General features: G+C 37.3%; 1 long non-coding RNA gene across 5 annotated transcripts in view; it reads right to left on the bottom strand.

The window, feature by feature from the left end:
* Positions 1 to 10,882: 10,882 nt before the first annotated feature.
* Positions 10,883 to 23,855, bottom strand: part of LOC137165530 (uncharacterized) — a 100,877-nt gene continuing 87,904 nt past the window's right edge. For all 5 annotated transcript variants that reach the window (XR_010923410.1, XR_010923411.1, XR_010923408.1 and 2 more), the window contains exon 4: positions 10,883 to 11,005. This is a non-coding gene — a long non-coding RNA (uncharacterized lncRNA). The remainder of the gene's footprint in view (positions 11,006 to 23,855) is intronic.

Raw genomic sequence — 23,855 nt, 5'->3', positions numbered from 1 at the left:
AGAGTGCAGCTTTATGGCTTATATATTTCTCTTCTCTAGGAGGAGACTTAAGGCCAAAGAGGGGAGGGTATAGCTAAGAACCTCATTTGCATGTAGAAGATCACACTTAAATCTATGTATGAGACATATCCATGCTTTTTTCAACAGCTTGCCTATTTCTGTTACCCTGAAATTCTGAGAATAGAAGAATGGGCACACAGGGACCTTGAGACAGATGTTTAACACAAAACCTTACTTGTGGCATAGTGCATCAGCTCTGCACTTATTGCTCTGCATGGAGGAAGGAGTTATAGGTCCAAGTTTAAATTTCTTATCCCCCCACTCCATCCCCACCACATTTTTTAAAATTTCTGTATTCTAAAAGACCTAAATATTATTATGAATTATTAAGCAGTAATGAACCCCAACATTGCAGTAACTGTACTGTAAACTATAGTATGCTGAGTCCATTATTGTAGAAAACTAGTAATTTTGTGTAAGAGTTAATTTCACCACTTCCAGATCATCTTTTCAATCACTCAACCTTTCTGTTTACTTTGTCAATCCCTTTTATCTCTGGAGGTGTTTTCCTTCTGAAAGATACACAAGACCACCCAGCAACCATCCATCTATCTTGTCTTGAGTGACGTTTGTGTATCAGGCAATGCAAATTGTGTAGATTGTTACAGTCTGTAGGGTTTCAACACTTCACCTCCGATGATTTGGGTAATAGGGAAGATGTAAATGCCAGATTTCATGTTCAATTTATGGTGCTTTTGTTTAAACCTATATGGGCTGTTCAGATGATAACAACACTTCTATTATAGCTATCATTGACTTTGAAGTAAACTGGAGCCAGGAGACCCAATAGACTCATACTGCAGGTGTGAGTTTTCAATTATGGCAAATACATTCTTGGCTTACTGCTAGAATCTTTACAGTAATGCATAACTTTTTAATACTAGAAAATCTTTTATTATGGCAGCACTTGCTAATGCCATTGTAACTAAGATCTGTCAGCACTTCTGTTATAAAGTCCATTTTTCAAAGGTTTATAACTTGACTATAAAATTCACTCTTGGCTGAAACTTGGCACACCAACTCTCCACCTGGAAGTAAGTTTTGTTTTATAAAATAGTCATACTTAGGATATTGGGATGTAGCTTATACGATCCTCCAGGAAATTATATATTTTAGAAAACAATGTGCATGTTACTGCCTCCAAAATACAATTTTAAAAACAATTAACATGCAGTTTTGCAAGACAAAATTAATTCTCCCTGCTTCATTTTGATCTAACAGACAGGTTGGTCAGGTGGAATTTTAAGCAGTTTACAAACTGCTGAGTGACTTCCATGAGACTAGCTGTTTCATTACAGCATACAACACTTGCAGCCAATTGGGTACATATTTCACATCATAAACATAGGAAAATTCATATTTCTGGGAGTTTTAAATGCAAAAACAAAAATTGAAGGCCAATGAGTATTATTTTGTGTGAAAACACAAAAATCAGCAACAATTTTCCTGTGAAATTCCATGAAACAAAAATTGTGTATTTCCCCAGTATTTAAAAAAATTTTTAAATATGGACTGCACTCTATGATAACAGAGAAGGTACATTTCCTTAGTCAGCAGACCTGGCCCAGGAGGGAGAAGGCACATGGAGCAGGACAGCTAACACTGTTATTTTGGGTAAGACTGAAAATTAGTGATGGTAGAATTAAGATTCAGTTATAGGTTCTGTATTATCACTGATAATACCTAAAAAAAAAAATAAGTTAGACAGCCAAAGGCACAAAGGCATCACTCCTTAAAAATAAAGTTATTGTAAAACTTGGTGAGAAGTTTAAATTTAATTTTCTCATCAAACACCCAAAGTAATAGCACATGCTGAATGATACTACTTGTGAAATGTGTGGTCACTTTTTCATCTAACTTATTTCATGGCTTCTGTACTTTGGTGAAGGATTCTAGGGAATTATCCCTGTTTTCTTCCCATGTCAGAGATTGCCCCACAAACAGTACTTGTGTAAATTGGTTTTCATTATTTACTAATTTTGCATATCTTCAAGTACAACAAAAATGTTTGAAAGCATCCTCACAAAATATATTGAAGCACATGCCAAAGACTGGCTCGTAGCTGGTATTAAAACAACTGGAGAAATATTTTGTGAGGGATCTTTTCTGTCTTTTAACAGGGTGACAAGGTGCTGTAGTCCCCAAAAATGGATGATCCAAAATGTGACGGAAAAATCACACAATCTGCTGCATCTGCCACTCTCCCTTGGCTTATTGCTAGTGGACATGACTGCATCAGGACATGTGGAGTTATGCTGTGGCTATAGAAACCACTGCTGGTGTTGTGAAGAAAGGGAGGATGCAGGAGTATCATATCAATGCCAGTCCTCTAAGACATTCTACCTGTTCAGGGGATAAGGAAAGGATAAGATAGACTCTTGGGAGGTGCTGAGGAGCAGCCCCTACAGCTCCTTTTTGGAATGGCAAATTGTGCTTACCCCAGTCCAATACCATGTCCCAGATGGTGTGGAAAGTAGAGCTTGCCTTTAACGCAACCCATCATGACATACCCTTTAACCAGACTGACACCACCTAGTGCTTAATTCTCTAGTACTAGTGAGTGGGATTTAAATCATTCCTTCCCTCAAAACAATTCTTGACAAACAAAATTATATCATAACAAACAATGCAGGGAGTATTAAAGGGATAGTACTAGGAAAGAATGATGCTTGGCTTCTAGAAAAGCTACAGTAACACTCTGGCAAATAAAAAAATCTTCATAGATTCCACTGGACCCCAAAAAGGGATTGTTCCCCAAGGATGCATGGCAGTGTAGTGTGGTGGCAAAGAAATACAATCCATAGTTTAGGCTTTTGCAATAAATTGGCTACTTGTTACCAGATAATGACTAATATAGTATCTGATATTCTGAGTCATAGTAATCAGTGGCCACCACTGATGGACATTTTGTGTAATTCTGGAGAGCATCTAAAGTTTCTAAAGTTAGTTGGTAGTGGCTCATTGTAAATATTTCATTATAAAATACTATAAATCAATAGAATCACCTATAGTGCTTGTACTGAGAGAGCATCATATCAGTAGATTATTCACTAAGGCCCAAAACCAGGACATATCTCAAGTAATTAGCTAGTTATATATTGGAGAAATCCCTGAGGGTGATGGCAAAGAACAGCAACAAAATACATTGAATTAGAAGGGGAAGTTCCCACCACACCAGTCATGGAGGAGAAGAAACTGTGTGGGAGGGCTGCTCAAGCAAGACAAAAGGAGAGAAGCATTCCTCCTCATCCTTCCTCCCTTTAACCCCTGAAGCACAACATGGCAGTAAAGTCACTCCATCACCACTACTGAAGCCTCAGGGACACAGTAGCCCTTGCTCCATGGTGGTCACGGAGTATCCAAGGAAATCTGCAACTATACCTCCCTATGGTATACCTCTCCTCCTCCTTCTGGATAGGACACAGAAAAATCCTATGAAGCAGAACTGTGTAGACCCTCTATATGTTGTTTTGCCAACCTCTCCTTGTACCAGTGAAAGTACATTGGTTCGTCTCTAGATCAGAGAGGAGCAGGATTTGTCCCCAAATGGCAAAAAACAGTAATGTAATTGTCTGTGGGCTGGGCTTTTTCCTCATCTTAGGCAATGGGATGGCCACGTGTCCATCTCCATAATATAGATCTGCTAAGGTAAAGCTCAGAAAAGAAACCTACAGTAATATTCCAAACCCATAAGGAGAATGGTGAGCCTTACCACTGGCTTAGGAAGATTCACAATTCAATTCACTGCCCTTGGACAGAGAGCTACCTGTCACCCGTAAACAATAAACAAGACTTATTCAGCCTTCAGTTCTCTCTTTCCTTTTTTAGGTTGGAACTGTATTTAGGTGGTTTAATTTACCTTGGCTTCTAATATATAGTAGAGAAATAGAAGCCTTCAATAATTATCAGGAAATGTTCTCTCTATATTCTCTCTTACTTCTGTAAAACAAGTTGAAAATTAAAGTGGGGAATAAAGGAAAGAAAGAGATGATTACTCATATTAATATCACTCTCATGGGGTAGTTTCTATCAGTTTACTCAAATTTTCTCAACCATGGTTTTGTACTAATACTACTTCCTTTTCTATTATGAGATGTTTGATGGTGATATATAGTGGCCACCAGCCACTACAAGGTGAATGAAAGGATATCATAACTCACTAAATTACAGAAGTGGAAAAAACCCCTTATGCCCTTAGCATTCAGAACTAAAGAGCTACCTCTTCAGCCTTCTGCAGTGGCATATACATAAATTTGGCATAAAACACCTAGCACTGTTTGCAGCGTTTATTACTGCTTGCTAACTCATTATTCTCATGCTGATATTGCCTCAAGCTTCTCACTTTTGTAAGATACTGAAGTGTCCCAGGAAGCAATCATATTTGTGGTAAAATAGTCAGTTGAATATCCACTAAAATTGGGGCATTTAAAAACAAAATTCTAGAAAATAATTCAGAACCGTGTATGTTTAAAACCAACATATTTCTAATCATCATAGAGCTATAACACTGCTAGCAATGACTTAGGACCATAATCCTTTTTTTATCTGTATAGTTTTACCAGCTTCAGTGGTATTACCCAAGTATATAAATGGAGCAGAAACCAGGAGGAACAATAAACCAGTGGTTAGGATACTAGCCAGAGACCTAGGTTCAATTCTTTACTCCACACAGATTTCTTGAGTGACATTAGTCAAGTCACTTAGGGCCTGGTTTATAAAGGCATTTAGGTTTTCAAGGATGCAGATCACCGAACTTCCACTGATTTCAGGGCCCACAAAGTGCCTAAATACCCTCAAAATCTGGGCCTTTGTCATCCTGTGCCTCAGTCCCCCATAGCACTTACCTGCTTCACATGGGTGTTGTGAAGATAAACACATTAAAGATTGTGAGGAGCTCAGATATCTGACATGCATCTACCTTAGATAGGAAGACAGGATTGGTACTAACAAAGGTCACTAAATACAGAGGTAGATTCTCAGCTTGTGAAAAAACTTACACAATGTGGCAAAATGGTATTGGATTCAGGTCAACTTCATGAAATATGAAAGTGGTTATTGATAAAGAGGTATAAAATTGTATGCTCTCAAAAAGATACATCACATTTTAAATCAAGGTAGGGCAGTAACTTAGTGTGATACAGATGCCATGTCCAATCTGATTTATTATTTAGATTTTAAAACTCTTTTGCAGTTAGAGATGTATAAGAAATACTAATGTTAAATATAGCTATCTAACCAAGTGTCTAACCAAGCATGACTCTAGAAAGAGGAAAGCAGTGTATTAAAAATTGGAGATAAATACTGGAATATTTGGGATAATGGGATAATACTGTTGCAAGAGAAATGTGTATAAAATGGAAAAATGAACCACTTGGAAGAAATGCTGAGCAGACTTGTATTGCATGCAAACTGTTTTCACTCTGTCTCAATCAAAAGAGAGCGATCAAGATAACAATAGCCAAGAAAAGAATAATTAGGAGGAAATAAATAATTAGGGATAAACTAAGTACCATTTATTGATCCAGGTCATCAACTTTATCAGCTATAAAGACATGGGATGATTAAAGTTTTATTAACCACTGGGAAATTCTGCTTAAAACTCTAAAATTAAAACATCCCCCTCCTTGTGTCAAGAATGAATCAAATTTTATGCTGAGAGTTATTTAGGAAGAGAGTCAGGGTTCATACTTCAGACAGACATTCCTGTAGCATGATCTATAAATTTCCCAGTAGCCTGAACCACAGGTCTATATTAAAGCATGAACCATGACCCCTTTCAACAATGAAGTTCAGTTATCTTTAGATTTGGGTACATCATATGAAAAAGTGTGAATTATTTCGCTCCAACCTCCAGTTTGGGATTAGGAAATTGTCTCTCTTTTTTGTTGTTTTTTGTTGAGGGGCGGGGGAAAAGAAGGATTGTAATGGCATAATTTCCTTTGACAAGCAGCTAAATGAAAACTATATAAGTTTTGTTTGTGATGGAACAAACTGCTACTGTAAAACCTGCAATATATTTACATCTTTAAAACCATTGCTTATGACCAGACTAAGTTCTATCCATGCATGGAGAAACTCACTTATGAAATAGACTATAATAGAACATGAGACAATTAAAAGTTTATATTGAAAGCAGCCTAACTTCTGTTTTGAGGGCACAGTCATGAAACAGTACTTCAATGGGTCTAGGATGACCACTTACATTTGAAGGAAAGAAAAAGTGAGTTTTAGAAAAATAAAGGACAAAGCTTCTTTTTTAGGGATAGCAATGTTTTATCTGTAGCATGAACGCTTACATTTGAACCAAAGTCATTGATTGCTCATTGAGGGAAATATGGGCCAAAGAGAACCCTATATTTACCTGATATGTAGACATTAAGAATCAAATAAAGTGTTCCCTGAAAATAAGGGCGGATGATCACTCAAAATGTACCCCCCCACACACACCACATTTGAAGTGGTCTGATTCCTGCCCACTACTCCCTTCATCCTAATCCACACATTATTTCCTCATTGCATTTCCTATAACCATCTTCCTTCACATCTACATACACGCCATTTTTCACCCGATGGCTCCACACCTAACCCTAACTAGGGATTTTTGAATAATTGAATTTATTTATTTATTTATTTAAGTGGCCAAACCAATAGTAAACAAAAAATATCTCGTACTGACCAAATTTTTCATTTGGCCTGAAACCAAATATTTTGTTTGAGGTCTTTTTGCTTTTCACAAAATAAAACTGAAGATAAATTTGAAACAAAAAGTGACTTCAAAATGAAAAATCAAAATGTTTTGTTTTAAAAGTGACCAAATGAAATGTTTTGATTTATTTTGATTTTTTTCCTACCAAGATAATTTGGGGATTTCAACACAAATTTGCAAAATGTTTCAACCAACCTGAATCTGCTTTTTACAGTGAATAATATATTTTGTCCAAAAATTTCACTCAGAACTAGTCTCCCTGCATTTCCCCCCAAACTACTTTCTTCTTGGTAGTTCAATCCCTCTTGAAACAGTCTATCACACCAAGTCCTCCCTTTTTGTTCACATCTCCCAACTGATCAGAGGTATCTGTGCTGCTCCAGAAGAGTGGTATCTGCATGTGGCTGTTACCTTTGAAAAGGAACATGCAGGATTCCAACTTTGGGTTTTCTGACTGCAAAAGAAACGAGCCTGTGTAAGAGAACAGGCATTTTTCCTGCCTTCTGCTGATCTTCCATTTCTCGCACTCTTCTGCTTCTCTCTCGCACCCTCTCCTCTTCACAGGCAAATCAGGGGAAAAGAGGATGGGCAGCCCTAAGAGCTTTTTAGCTTCTCTTTTTTCAGCAGCATTGCATCTGGGGGACATTATGCCAGAGAACATAGTTGCAAGGGGATTACTGTTTTGGGTCAGATCAGGGTCCTTCCAGTCCAGTATCCTGTCTCTTACAATGCACAGTAACAGCTGCTTCCAGAGATAGTGAACATAAAGATCAGCAGCAAATTTAACTTCCTTACTCTCTCCTATCTATGTATATCATGTGTTTATCTCTGCACATATTTAAAAAAAAATACTCCTTACAAATCAGTCTCTTTCACACATAGCCACAACCAAAACTGAAGAAAATATCAAATGGGTGAAGAAAATAAAATGGAAGAGGAATGAAAAAAAAATGAGCTGAAGAATGTATAATTTAAAAAATGAAGAACTCCTCAAATGAATTATTCAGCACATTTTTCAACCAGCTCAAATTGAAAGCAACAATGATTAAAAATGGATATTAGAATCACCTTGATAGTCCAGTACCCTGGTAAATGAGGTATTCAAATGAATAATCATTTTGTGCACATGTTGTCAGTAAATATATTATCATTATTATTATTATTAAGATTCATTATTCAAGTAGAAGTTGTAGAATTATGCACAAACAGTATGGGACCATTTCTTCATGAAGTAACGCAATTAGAATCACTAGATACATAAGAATCATAAAGGGGAATGGAGAGGTTGAGAGAGTGTGTGTGTTGGAAGTTGGGGTAAGAAAGAACAAACATATATATATATAAATTCAAAATCACAGCCAAAATACCAGATAATATGATTTGTAAATCAGGAATTCTGCATTAATATACATATTTGTATTTCCATACATGTCAGGGACTTACTTACCAAAACAAGCTAATCAATTTATCAACTCTCTCTAATTAATAAGAATACAACTATCTTGGATATGCTGTTGCTTTATCAAAAATGTGACATTAATGGCAATGTAAGATGACAGTGATCTTGAAATTACAACATTAACCAGTGTTGAGTAAATAAAACCTCAAGTACTGTCCTTTTTGATGCAGACAGAGAATACCTGAGACAGAATTGAATATTTCAGATCCAAGATTAAACTTTAAATCACACAGAACTGGAAACATACAATTTCAACACAAAAATGTGCAGTATTTATGGGAACATCCTCAATGGTGTAGCGAGCAATAAACAGCATAAAGAAGTTGATATACTAAAAATCTTATTGCATTCAAATTATTTTAAAATAATCTAACCTTTATCAAGGTGCAATGCATTGTATTAGATATGGCAGGAGCACAGACTTCCTTGCCAATGTGAAAGTGTTTTTGTATATTACACATAAATTATTCAAACATCTCATGTCTGGATTAGTTGGTTTTATTTGATGATAGTACTTTGGTGATATTTAGTTTTCAACCAGAATTTAAACTAAGTCTTTCTCTAGAGCTACAACAGTGTTTGACTGCCTTTATTTTCCATTTTCACCAGGAACAGGTTAAATCCTATTCCGCAATTTCCAAATCCTTGATCCTGCAAAGTGCTGGGCTCTGATCTTGCAGAACACCTAAATGCATGCTTAACTTTAAGCACATGAGTAGTCCTGTAAAAGTCATGAGATTACACACTTGCCTAAAATTAAGTTTAGGCTGAATGGGAGTCTTAATTATTATAATTTAATAATTTCAATCCTCTACACTGATAAAATATTCTGAGGCAAAAAAGGACACATCTTGAGCTAAAAATTCAAAACAAAAATGTGCAAAACAAAATGCAAATGTTCAGGATAGCTTTGTTGCAGAAAGTTATTAGATTAGTCTATTCTACCATGTGTCTCTTTTCTATGCCATTTTCATCTGTATGCCAGACAGAAGAATGCATCTAATTCTGCTAACTGTGCAAACTGAGTGACATCAATTTGAGTACAGAATGGTCATCAGTAGAGCTAGTCAGAAAATGGGGAAATATTTTGCAGGTTTTTTTTCAACCAACATTTTAAAAACTCAAAAATGTTTGGGACAGCTCGCAATATAGCTGGTGTGTGGGGAATGGGATGAAATTTTCACATAAAAAGTTGTCCCTTTTTTTCATCCAAATATTTTGAGGGGGTTTGTTTGTTTTCTTGGTTTTGACCTGCTCTCACTATCAATACATCTGCCATGTACATTTTTCATGTACCTGCCTTGGTCATTTGATTTTCCCAATAATTTCAGCCTTTGTCGCTGAATATGATTAAATATTCACCCTCAAACATTAAGGAACAAAAATGATGCTTGCTGATGCTCAAGAACATTAAAGACTTTCAAAAAATGGGCTAGGCAAATTTATTCAGTCTACATAAATAAGTGGAACAACAACACTTCACTACACACATGATGACTACTCCTTCCATGTGCCAAAGCAGATTCAAATCATCCTCCCAAAGGCAAAACTATCCCCCTTCATACCAACTGACTGCTGCTGGGTTGCAGGCTGGGGACTAAATCTCCAAGAGCTCCTGTTGAGGTGATGGTGACTGCTCAACTGAGTTACATTGGACTGTGACTTAAAGACACAATATGGTCCATTAGATAGTCTCTTAAGAAATATGGGGCACCTAAAAATCTCAGTATGAGCCCCAAACTTGTGTTACACACACGGAATGTTTGTACGACTGAAAATAAAATTGTTTCTTTTATGAGCACTGAATTTGCCACAGTACACCAGCTCACTGATCTGTGAAATCCACTGCACTGAGTTTGGTTGGGGCCAATATGGGTCACTTCTGAAAAGAAGCAAGAGACCAATTTTACAAAATTGAGCTTGGAAGGATTCATTGCTGACCTCTTTTTGTGCTCAGATTTCACCCTGAAGAGGTTAATTATTCTCATTTTACTATGTATTTCTTTAAAAAAAAAAATAAAAACACTGAAATGGGGCATTTCTTACCCCACTTAAATTTTTCCTTAGTTTTCTTTCCTATTCTTCCCAGTACCAACCAAACAAAAAATTCCATGTTTCACAGGATGAAAAATATCTATATTGGCCTCCTTGACCTATCTCATCATGTTGCAATATTCAAGACTTTCTCAAGGAAGGGTCCTCTTTCAATTTCACTTGTATGTGGAGATATACATCGTTCATTCTTAAAGGATAAAGGCTTTACGAAAATCTATTGAGCCAGCAACAATGTCCCTCTTTTACTAAACTAACTTCTCCCCTAGCCTGATGTAGCTACAATAAAAGTGTATTAGAAACTCAATTATGCTTTAAGTAGCTAACAAAAAAAGAGCACTGAGACCCCGTTTAGAAAGTCCACTGACAGATAAATCTGAAACCACATTACCCCTCACTGTTGTAAAATTAACCTTAACAAAAGCCACACTTAACCAGAATTTTAGACATTTCTATATAATATGCAAAGCCAGCACTGTTCTAATGGGGCATTAAAACTGGCAGGCTGAGATCCAAGAGTCTTAGGCAGGACAATGGCCCTCTCACAACTGCTCCAATTTAAAACGACTCAGGTGCTAAGTTCAGAGATTTTGGAGAGACGAACAGGCTTTTGAAATATTTTTAATAATATCCCTGCACAAGCATGAACTGTGTCCCTCATCATGGAAATATCCATTATCTCTGATCCTCTTGGAAGCTCGTCTTCAGTCTGATGTTGATAGTGCTCTCTAGGATGAAATCAATATGCCTTTATGAATATGAAAAGTCATATCAAGTTACCAAGCTGGTAAGCAACATGGCCAGATGGCTTTACTAATGAGTGTTATAAAATGCTTATCCAGTCCTTAGTGGACTCTGCATACTAGCCAAGTTCAATGGTTTTGTTTAATAATTATTTTGTTAAACTACATTTTTTTTCCAAATAGTTCTGCATGCCCAAGTTACATTAACTGTTGAAAACAAAGAGGCAGAAGTTCTGAGTTCTATGGCTCATTGTAAACTATATCTGTAATAAAACAAAGATATTAGAATTTTGGTCTAGGTCCTAGAATGTCACACACAGACAATCCTTAATGTAAATCAAGACAGATATGTTAGTATCAGAGTCTCCCACAATAAAGCATGAAGGTTAATGCATATGATTCATGCTTCCCAGGATTATGGCACCTCCTCTTTTGTTAATTTAATTGATGCAGAGAATGAATATAATTTTTATAATGAAGAATAATAGTGTGTGTGAGAGGTAGGAGCCAGATATTGGAGACTGAAAATTTAACTGACAGAGCTGTTACACATTCTACAAGCCTCTCTGGTTAAGGTCATCAATGAACTGTTCTCCCCTTGGTAAAGGCACTTGTCAAGATTGAATCAAGTCCTTGTTCCTATTTTTCTCTTATAGAACAGTTCTTTGTAATAGACATAGGATGAAATTACTGACTTGATGTAATTTCTGTAGATATATGAGATACCTGAAACCACATGACAGTGACATGTTAATTTCCCCTACAGAGCTCAGTAATTCTGTAGTACTGTGTATTCCAGTTGTAATCATTAAAGAAGTTATGAATTGGGTTTCTTATTCTTAAGAGTAAATCATTGGTTCTAAAGTCTTGGCAAAACTCCAACTTTGGAACTAACATTCTGCAGTGTCTAAACGTTCTTTCTTCTCCCCCTTTTTCTTTTTCCAAGTTGCTTTGTTTTATTAATTCTACTCTTTTTTAATCACAATAAACATTTCTTGAAAAACAACCTTGCTCAACACACAACCATGATACATTTAGCTTTTAGAATCCTGTAAATACTACAGCTTGGAGGCAGGTCAGTAGTTTTAACCTTTTTAGTGCAGAGCCTCTTGCTACTAAATTCTTGCCTGAAGTATGGCACATTCATAATGTCTTTCTTTACTTACTCACTTAAAAATATATTGTGTATGCGTGCACACACACACACACACACACACACACACACACACACACACACACACACTGATGCTTTCATAGATTAGTCACTTTGTGTATAGCCTTGGAGGCAACTGCATTTCAGTGCTGTTCAAGTGACAATATAACTATATACACTTATAAATGTAGCAAATATGTAACCCTTCTGCCAGGTGATGTTAGCAGCTACAAGGGGAGGGTTTAATACCTAGGGGTTCCTCCTAACATACAAAACAGAAAAGGCTTAAGCCCACGTGACACTCTGTGCCTCAAAATAGCACCCTGGAACCCCATATTCAACACTGTCACATAACTATGACTTTTTTTTTAAAACAAAGTATGCCTTGTGAGGTATTATTTTAAAAGTCTTGATCTGATAAACATTAATATCCTGTTGGATTGTATGTGCTATCATTGTATGTGAAGTGTTTGAATATTTCTGTATATGTTACTGAAACATTTTGTGAACACTCAGGTTGGGAACACTCACAATCAGCCTTTCAGGTAGAACAATGGAGTAGCCAAACAGTGTTAATGGCTCAACAACACCCGACAAGGAAAGCAGCCACTATCTCAGAAACTGTTTGCAATGAGGACTCACAGAGAAAGTATGCACACAATGGACAGTGCTTAACCAATGGGGGTGGACCCCCACATCATAGCATAGATCTTTTCAGCAAACTTGAAAAGCTATAAAAGAGGGGAAGTAACATTATTACTTGGCATCACTCCCCCCACAACTCAACACCTGGAAACATATCTAGAAAACAAAGGATTCTGAACTCCAGAGAGGGTCCCAGGCTGAAGAAATGTTCCATCCTGTGTACTGAAGACATGATCTGTTTGTACTATCAAGGTGAGACAATGCTTGACGTAAATCCTGTTGTTTGGAGAAGTTACACAGAAAATGTACTTTTATTTCTTAAAGTAACCAACTCTGATCTTTTATGCCTACCACTTATAATCACTTAAAATCTCTCTTTCTGTAGTTAATAAATCCCCTCTATATTTTACCTAAAACAGTGTGTTTTGGTTAAAGTGTTTGGAAAATCTCAGCTCAGTTAACAAAGGTGTTTGTATATCCTTTCCAAACTGAGGGAAGAGTGAACTAAATAATGAACTTATTATGGCCAGATTTCTGACTAGTGCAAGATGGTAGAGGTCTAGGAGACAGGGCTGGAAAGCAGGGGGGAATTGGCTGATGCCTTTTTCTAATTGTTGGTTCATGAGTGACTAAAGAAAGCCTTTATGTAACTCAGCTGGGTGTGTCCCTGCCTGTGGATGTCTGTGTAAGTGCAGTGCCTGCCATGAGTTTGCAGTTGGCTATCAGCATCACAGTGTGAAAGGAAACCCAGGTAAACATTCATGTAATCTAGCAGGATGTGGTCCTCCACATGCTGTTGGGTTAGGTGATAACAGCTCCCCAAGGGATTTGCTGCTTGTTACTAGAAAGCATTGTAAGGGACAATCCAGGCTGGAAGGTTAATGTGGTTCCACAGTTTCCAGGTTGCATCCCAGGGGATGTCATCACACACACTCATAAATTTAGGAAAACTAAACATCACCAGGGGGTACCTCAAAGAGGCCATATTTCCCCCTCACAAGCACTGAGCCTATTTATGACAAAATGAAACTTTTAGTAAGAGGAGAAGAAAACACATTAATTTGGTGAACACTGCAACAATGACTCAGAAGTATGCAAACTGTAGGTAAAACATCTAACCAACAGTATCTTGGGCAATAATCCTTTGCCTTAGTTTTTCACTTTATGCTTTGAAGTCAGACAGAACAATGCCCCTTTTAAAATGTCTCATCCCTTTTTCCTCCACTGCTTGCTACTCACAATTTGTTATCCAGGGTCAGGCCAAGTCCCAGAGTCCAGGGGTATATTTGGGTGCGTATAGCTCCCACTCATGGGGAGAGAAAGGGCAGCCCTGTGATGCCTCCATCTCTGCTGCTGCTGTCACTGTCACCTCTGTTTGACTTGGTCATTGCTGCCTCTGCCACTGCTCAATGCTGCCACTTCCTGTCTGAGTAGCTCCCACTGCTGCCTCTGCCTTTAGCTGTGATGCCGTGTTCTGAGGGTCCTCCACCAGCCCAGACCTTAGTGATTCCAACTCCTATTGATTCACTGCGTAGTGGGAAACATCACTGCTTCTGCCTCCTCTCTGTTGTCTTTCACTGCAACACTGTCCACTGCCAAGTCTAAGGCGTAGCCCCTAAGCCCGCTTCTTAGTCATTTCAGCACTAGCAATCACTGAGGAGAAACCAAGACTCTCAGTTGACACTAGTCAGCTCTATCTTTAAACACTTAAGGGGGAGGGTCAAATGGCTTTTAGGACCCTTTATATGAGTCCACATTACCAGGTAGGAATACCTTTCACTTGGATATCTCCTATTTAATGACTGAGGTCAAAGTTGGGTGAGCACCCCTCAATTAGGGCATACTAAGTACAGTTCTGCTGCCCTTTAGTCATACAGTAAAGATAACATTTCATTACCCCTGCATCCAAGTCAAATGTGAATTTTAACCCAAAACAGCCAAAATTGAGTACTTTGACTGAGCAAGTCAGTCTGCTAATATGTGTCTATGAAAATATGATCCACTCCCAAGGTCTTTTACCTCAGTTCATCAGTAGATGGCAGGAATTAGCTCCATCAGATCCTGGCTTACAAATATAGATAAATACCTTTGGGGTTGCTCTAATTTGCTCCTGGCTGCCAACTTCTCTAAGGGGCTATTCTGGAGCAGGAATCATTAGTATCCCAGTGCTTGGGCCACATGTGACAGGGTCGCATAGAGCCTCCCTATTACCTTGGGATTCCTCTATGATGGAAGAATCCTGGATGGCCTCAGCTACCTAGATGGCACAGAGAACATATTATGGTCAAGAATCTAGTCTAATATTAAATGGCTTGTCTGATTTGTCCTTTCATTTTTTTCTGAGGATCTCCCAATACTTACTATATTCCTGTCTTAAAACATTTATCTTTAAAACTGCACATTGTTGTCCAGAGACATATTTACTAAATGTACACCAACTATAATGACTGGAGACAAGTAGATATATATATGCAGAAACTAGATGGCACATATTGTGTATCTTCCTGTCTAATTAACAATTTTTCTGTGCAAGAACAAATGACTTCATCCATGCTTTTGGTTGTCAACATCCTCTGAATGTTGGCTCCAGTATATATTTTTGTCATGCTCTGTGCAAAGATCCCCTCCCAACTTTTAGCAATATTTTTAGGAAAATCACAAACTTTTCTCTGACTTACAGATTCTTCCATTCTAAACAGGACTGATTAAAATCTTTAAATCAAATGAGTGACAGCTTTGACACTCCTTTTAAAATGTAATGAACAAACCTTGTTAGTTTTGGGTGATGTATGGCAAGATACAAAGTATCCCTCAAAGTATACTAACTGAAGGTACCCCACATCTCCACTCACGTGGCCTTGCAACAGAAATGCATTATTAGAAGATGAATTGAATACTAACAAATGATTTAAAAGTCTTACTTTCTTTGGTGAAGGGCATTAAGTTTCTGGATTTGCCTTGAAAGTAGAGCTAATTGTAAAATGTGAGGTGGGCGGAGAAAGCCTATGAAAGATATTTTCCCTCTCCCAGAGAAATGATGATCCTTTCAAAAATTTCCAATAAGCTCTCTTTGTAGGAACTAAATGAAATAACATCACCCAGAAAAACAGATTTTTATGGCTGCTTGTTAGTTTCATTTTCAAAATTAAAATATCAATAATAAACCGTATTCAAACATTTTTCTGTAGGGGGGAGAGGTAGATGAATGGACAATCCATCAGATGTTAACAAATGCTTTCAAAATCCCTGAACCTTGATCATGATTGGATTAAAAAAAAAAAAAAAAAAGATAAAAATGACCACCTTAGCACCTGACCAAGATAGTGTTATACCCTGGACTGATTTCAACAGAACTTTCATTGTTAGGGCAATTCAAAAGAATGTTTAAATACAGGCCTGATATGAGCCAGGTTAGGCAGAGGAGAGTATATTCCAGTATTTTTAATTTTTAAAAGATGTAGCAATTGTGCTGTCCTTATTAGTTAATAACTGAAATCCTCTGTTTATAAAACAAACAAACAAAAAAAACCACAACACACATTAGCAGAAGCACCTGCACTGACTTGCCAGTATTCCTCAGCTCTGGCCTACAGGGTATACTTCAAAGGGCAAGAGGATAGTTTAGCTACCAAATCTATTGCATGATAGTTTTTCTCTCTTTTATTTTGCTTTGCAATTAACCAGAATTTCTTTCGGTGATCTAGTAATCTAGTGCTGGAAACTTGCCACAAAAATAAAATAAAATAATAAATAGCCCTAAGTACTGCCAACAGCACTGTAACTGTTAAGAAAGTGGCAAAACACTTTAAAAATAAATTTTCATGCCAAATATATATGGTTTCATCTCAAGCTTTTTGATCTTCCCCCCTCCATTTTCCATGAAAACACAAATGAAGTTTAAGGGGGAAAAAACTACCACCACTGAGTGAAAAGCTGGTTTGCTTTAAAGAAAAAAAAATTCTCTGATTAATAATTTAAAGACCCACATTCTATAGTCTATCTGAGGGTGGCATTTGGTCCTTTTCATTACACAACTGAGCTTATAGATAAGAATTCACAGATTTGTTGTTCTTACTAAAATCTCAGCTTTCTTCTGTGAAAATTTACAATGTGGCATAGTCAGTCCGCTCTGTGTGGTGACCAAGGGCCATCTCTGAAGGCTGTACTCATATGAATACAAATATGAATCCTTTGGACCTTATCAGAACTTACATTTTTTGCTGACTCTAAATTAAATATACCACATCCATGGGGAAAAAAAGCTTTCTTCAATTTCATTACATTAGGTCTATTTTACCACGGTCTTTTCCCAGTCTTAGGAACATGTAGGCCCATTGAAATTAATAAGTAACTTCCAATTGGTAAAATTCTTTCATTTGAACTGATCAGTGTCAGGTCTCCTTTTATGAACAAAGGTAATAAGCCCAATTTTCCATTGGCTTGAACCTCACGCTTAATTCTCATTTACACCAACAACCCTTTCACACCCTCAATTTTAAGAGAAAAAAATCCCAGAACAGCATAACTAAGAATCATTCTCTTTATGTCCCCCTTTATACTGTTAGTGTGTGGAAAGGGGTCAATGTGAAAGAGAACCATGACTGGCCATTCTGACTGGGTAGCTTTCTACACCTAGGTCACACTCATATTGACTGGTTTTAATAAACCGTAATGGAGAATTAGGCCCAGGAAAATGTAGGCATTCCTCAATCCTTTCATCTAGGCTACTTCAAACTGGTGCATGAACTCTTTGAATAACTGATTATTTAAAAAACACGCTGACTGTCACTCACTAAGTAAAATGTGTGAATTCAAGCCTGGAATTTACAAAAGTCATTCACCTCTGGTTGGATAATACTTGATGGTTGCAAAAAGAATTTGAACTCTATACAATCACTCTCTGCTTATGACATCTTTCAAATGTAGGTGGCATTTAGGAACCTCCCCTCACATTAATCTGAAATGTAGAGTTTAAAAATTGCACAAACCATATGTAATGACTGCTGTTTGCAAACCTTTGAAACTAAGCACTTAGACACAATAAGCTTTTCAAGAACAAAGTTTTCTTAAAATATTATAGCTATAATTTCCAAAAGAGATGGTTCTTTTTTTTCCTTCCTATGACTTGTCATTTTATCATGTATTATTTCATGTTATACTGTCCTTGTTCCATGAAATACATGAAAGATGACCAGGAAAGATATTTAGAATTTCTTCATGGAACCTTTCCAGCAATAACTTGGCCCAACACTGCAAGTGTTTAACATCCACATCTGCTTACAATTTATCTGTGTAAATTATGGGTAATTTATCCCTTGGAAGTTATGGAAATCGCATGAATGAGTTAATATGCATGACCAGAATCACTGAATATTAATTGATAGAAACTCTAGACACTGCATTTCTGAGTTATTATTGCAAGCTTCAGGTGTGCTGGGAAACAGGAGGCTGAAGGCTGTGTGACTTCAACCATTCGAGAACTTCAATAGTCCCCCAGAAATGTACTGTCCAGAGTGTCATATTGTTATTATAAAATGGAAATTATTTTAGGAAGTGAAAAGATCATACCTATGCATTAAATAGGGATTATTGAATTGAGGATGACATCTCTGGCAGACAATCAGAAAGCTCCATTTGTGTCAAAAGTTCTAAAACTACTTCTGAAAGTTTACCATTAAACAATACTGGGGTCTACAGCCACAGCATTTTTGCTAACTGACTATAGCTCCAATAATATGGAAAATGTACTGATACATGCCCTGGAATTATTGATGCACGATAGCTTTTGTTAGAACAAGGTGCTCTTTTGCTTAGACATAGTCACAAAAAAATAAGGAACTGGTGGTCTTCAAGGTGACCTCAAGATTTAGACTTTTACCACTGGACAATGAATATCTCCAATTAATTTTTCAAAGAGGTGCCAAATTCAGACTTACCCAGGGCACTGTTTGTCCAAATTACAGAAAATTGGACAAAACTGGAACTGTTATGAAAAACACTAAGATAGTAGAGACAAGCCTTGTCTTTCTAATATCCTGGGACTGACACAGCTAACTACACTGAATACACCAAGATAGGAGGATAGTACCAGATTTACCTTCTGCCACCACAATTTTCTGAAATCCAGAATATAGATAAAGTACTGTAATTAAAAAAAAGTAACTACTGAATGAGGTAGTAAAGCAGAGCAAAGGAGCACAGTTGTGTGTATTCAGATTGAGACCCAGCTCATGCAAAGCAGGCAGACCACTATCTCACTAAATAAGATGTGCAGATACACATGCATTTTTCTGTGATCAATTGTGTGCGCACACTTCAGAAAATTAGGGCCATATTTCTAAGCCACATGAGGATTTAGATGCACAATTCCCATTGTAATTCATAACAGCTCTGCACCTAAATCCCAGAGATGTTTTCGAGAATCTCAAACATACTGTATAAAATAGTACTAAACAAGCAGAAGAAACCTAGTTTTCAAAATGATCTCTGTTCAGTCAATACAAAAATCAACTCCTCTGGCTCTGTTAGTAACATACTTTCATGTACTGTCTCTGTATAGACACTAACTCCAAAACAATACAGTTTATTCTTTCTGATTTGATTAAGATTGTTATTACTTATTAAAGACTTGAGACTATTCTTATTGTGGTGGCACTATTCCCTGTGAACCAGAATTTTGTATATCCAAACACCACCCAAGGATTCTGAACAGTTCTTAGGCTGAGACATAGTGACAACACCACAGTGAAATGCTAAAAAGTTGCTGCAATATTAAAAGTGCCATCTTTTGAATCAGACATTAAATGTATGCTCCTTCTGCCCATGTCTAGAGGATGCCAAAACTTCTTTGTCATTGTTTAAAAAGAATGAAGGAAAAAAACATGCTGTCCTGCCCAGCGTTGCTTCTTCTGAAACAACATAATGTAGGGGGCTGAACTACGGTAAAATGAACTAGTGCTGATTATTTGCAGTATGCTTCTGCATATATAACGACTGCAGTAGACTGTCTAATTCATTGCTTTCTAAAGTTGTTTGGGATAATGCTGTAATGGAAAACCAAATTCTATTCCATTTTGTTATGTCACAAGAATTGTATATTGCCCATATCCCCAGGCAACACGTATAAGAATATTTCCGACTATTATGAAGTACATAGTTTGCTGATTGTACTCCAGACAGCCAGATTCAATAACTATACTATTCTATGTACTGCTACTGATGCCCTTACCAGTATTATAACAGAGAAATAACATAAGAGAAAATTAGTTCAGAATTCTGGTCACTCTCGTTTCCTAAGGGAACAATGGTCTTCAGATTATCCATAAAACAGCACGAGAAATTGTGCAAAAATCACATGCCACATTGCACTAACCAAGAAAATGATGTGTATGCTATCTCAATGGATATTGCAATTAGACAGACACTGAGATAGAGCTGATAGTTTATGGTCCAAATATGTTCAGAAATATCTGAACAGAAAAACAAATTCTGGTAAGTATAGGATATAGCCAAGACTGAAATGCATTCATTTAACAACATGTGTATTCCAATGCATCCTTCTGCATTTTACTATGGAAAAGATTAATGGAAGGCCTAAACATTGTCTGCTCTGTAAAGTTAAATGATGGGAATCCTAAAAGAAAAGTCAAAACTTATTTGGACGTAGCCCTTCCAGTTCACAAACGCTGCCAGTAAAGCAGAGTTTTCCCTCTCTTAATATTGGCAGTGGTGGTGGTGGTACATTAATATTATACTTAGCAACCAACATGGAGATTGCAATTGTTTATGGTGCAGGGGACATAGACAATGCAGCAAAAGAAATCCAGTTTTTCTGATCAATAATCATATATACAAACACATTCCCAAGTAAGTCTAGTGAAGTCAGAACATATTCACGTTATGAAACCCGGTATTTGGTTGAGCTCATTCCCAATGCTGTCTAGTTTTCGACCACTGACTCCTTTAAACTGATCTTTTTTTTTTCCTGGAAAAACATATTTATCAATAAAAAAAAAAAAACCAACCAACCAAATACCGCACAATAAATCAGACAGATTTTTTTGTTGTCTCCCCCCAGTCAGTGTTATTGTGCAAATATAAAATACATTTTTCCCATTGATTTAAGCATAAACTTAACTTCCTCTTTAAATAAAACATTACTTTATGCAAATGTAATGAAAAACTAATTATGGTTTCCCACTAAGCCGTGCAAACAGTGCATTTAGACAAACAGTAATTGTATTGGTCTTTCTTCTGTTCTGATATTGCTCGGAAACTTGGGTCCCTCAAATGAATAATTACCTACAAAATAATTAAATGTTGCTGATATGCCCTACTCATCCCCCTTGTACACAGAAACAGCAAAGTCTGTCTTCCCTGAAATCTATCTCTGTCATGTTGGATAAGCTTACTGTCCATCACAGAGCTGGCATCGATCCCTAGTCAATTACAGAAGAACATAGCACCATATTAAAAGACAAATAAGGTTTAATTTTAATCACAGGCAGCCTGTAAGTCCATGTTCCATTATAGATTAAAAGAACCAATTATTTTTAAAAGTAAAGATTTAATGAAAGGTCTTACTAATATATAGACATGTTGCCCCCCCCCCAGCATTCTAAATCAGACTCTCCAGTAATGGCTGAAAGAGCTGCAAATAAGCTCAGCATGTCATGAAGATGCTTCCCACAGATTACTAGTTTTCCTAAAATTGCTAAGCAATATAACGTGTCTCATGAAATTTGCACTGTAAGGTTTCAGATAGTAGAAAATGTCACTTTTTAAAAAACTATTTAAAAGTACGTCTTTATTAGCCAACAAGTACACATTATTGTCCAGATTTTTCTGTTACTTACACCAAAGCAATTCAAATTCCACTGACTCCACTAGAATTACCTCACATTTAGGACCCTATTCAACTCCCATTGGAGTCTGTCTTTCCACTGACATCAGCAGGAACTGGCGCACACCAGTGTAACTGACAGAAGAATATAGCATGATTAGTATACAAAATTGAACATTATTTTATTTTAACACCCCAGGAAAACAACTCTTCCAAACAGTTCCTTCTCTTTCAGGAATGAGGTACAATTAGAATTTAGGCCCTGATCCTACAAAGTCTTAAGTGCACATGTAACTTCATTCTGATAAAAAGTTCAGTGAAGACTATGAGACTACTCATGTGTGAAAAGTTTTGCACAGCTTAAGTTTTTGCACTGTCAGGGCCTTAAAGGCGGTATTTGTAAGAATCCCTGAATAAAACAGCGAGAGTCCTGTGACACCTTAAAGACTAACACATTTATTTGGGCATAAGCTTTCATGGGCAGAAACCCACTTCGTCAGATGCATGAAGTGGAAACTTCAGTTTGGTAGGTTTATATACACTGCATGGATGGGTGAGTTACATCACAGTGAGGAGGGCAAATGTTAACTAGGTAAATTCAATCAGGGTGGATGAGGCCATTCACAACAGTTGATGAGAAGGTGTGACTGTCAAAAGAGGGAACATTATTTTTTGTAATCATATTCCAGGATGGGTTGTAGATTCTTGATGATGTGTTGGGGAGGTTTTAGCTGGGGGCTGTAGGTGATCGCCAGTGGTGTTCAGTTGTTTTCCTTGTTGGGTCTGTCCTGTAGTAGGTGACTTCTGGGTACCCGTCTGGCTCTGTCAATCTGTTTCTTCAATTCTCCAACACATCATCAAGGATCTACAACCTATCCTGGAAGATGATTATTCACTCTCACAAACCCTGGGAGGCAGGCCAGTCCTTGCTTACAGACAGCCCCGCAACCTGAAGCAAGTACTTACCAGCAACTGCACACCATGCAGTAGAAACACTAAACCAGGAACGTATCTTTGCAACAAACCCCGTTGCCAACTCTGCCCGCATATCTACTCAAGTGACACCATCACAGTCCTAACCACATCAGCCACACCATCAGGAGCTCGTTCACCTGCAAATCTACTAATGTGATATACGCCATCATGTGCCAACAATGCCCCTCTGCCATGTACATTGGCCAGACTGGACTGTCTGTATGCGAAAGAATAAATGGACACAAATCAGACATCAGGAATGGCAACATTCAAAAACCAGTAGGAGAGCACTTCAATCTCCCTGGACACTCAAGTAACAGACTTGAAAGTTGCCATACTTCAACAAAAAAACTTCAGAAACAAACTCCAGCGCGAAACTGCGGAGCTGAAACTCATATGCAACCTTGACACTATCGGACTAGGTCTGAATAGAGACTGGGATTGGTTAGCCCACTACAAAAAATAATGTTCCCTCTTTCGACATTCACACCTTCTCATCAACTGTTGTGAATGGCCTCATCCACCCTGATTGAATTTACCTCGTTAACACTTGCCCTCCTCACTGTGATGTAACACACCCATCTGTGCAGGTGTGTATATACCTACCAAACTGAAGTTTTCACTTCATGCATCTGACAAAGTGGGTTTCTGCCCACAAAAACTTATGCCCAAATAAATGTGTTAGTCATTAAGGTGCCACAGGACTCTCGCTGTTTTACTGAATAAAACCTATCTCCTAGAGTTACATAATGGAGACACTAGTCTGATTTAATGAGTAGTAGCAACCATGAGAAGATTCTTGAGGGAAAACTACATTTTTATTCTCACTGGCCACCAAAACCCTTACACACTGGACTTCACTCCAAATGGGCATTGAGAATTTTACTGATCATTTCACAGAAACATGGGGAAATCGTCTCAAACTCTTTACAGTCAGATTGTATTGGTCTCATGTTCATGGAATCCTTTGTTTTCTTCTATACAAAACCCTGACAAAACCATGTCAAGCTACTGGATGCATACAGTAATAATGCACACCACACTGTGCTGATTGCAAATATGTATCCTTTCCATGTCAAAGGATTCCAAAGTGCTTTACAAATTAAACATTTATTTCATTACTGAAATCCAGCAACAGCTAAAAGTCGGCAGCCTTGGGAGTCAAACTGGGAAGAAAGAAAAGATGTTCATTTTTTTTGGAATGCTATTCAATTTCTACT

Source organism: Emydura macquarii, unplaced genomic scaffold, assembly GCF_026122565.2.
Source record: "Emydura macquarii macquarii isolate MOO-44397 ecotype Brisbane River unplaced genomic scaffold, CSIRO-AGI_Emac_v2 contig_2768, whole genome shotgun sequence".
Taxonomy (NCBI): Eukaryota; Metazoa; Chordata; order Testudines; family Chelidae; genus Emydura; species Emydura macquarii.
The sequence above is the reverse complement of the archived record's forward strand: the minus strand, read 5'-3'. Positions and strand labels throughout refer to the sequence as shown.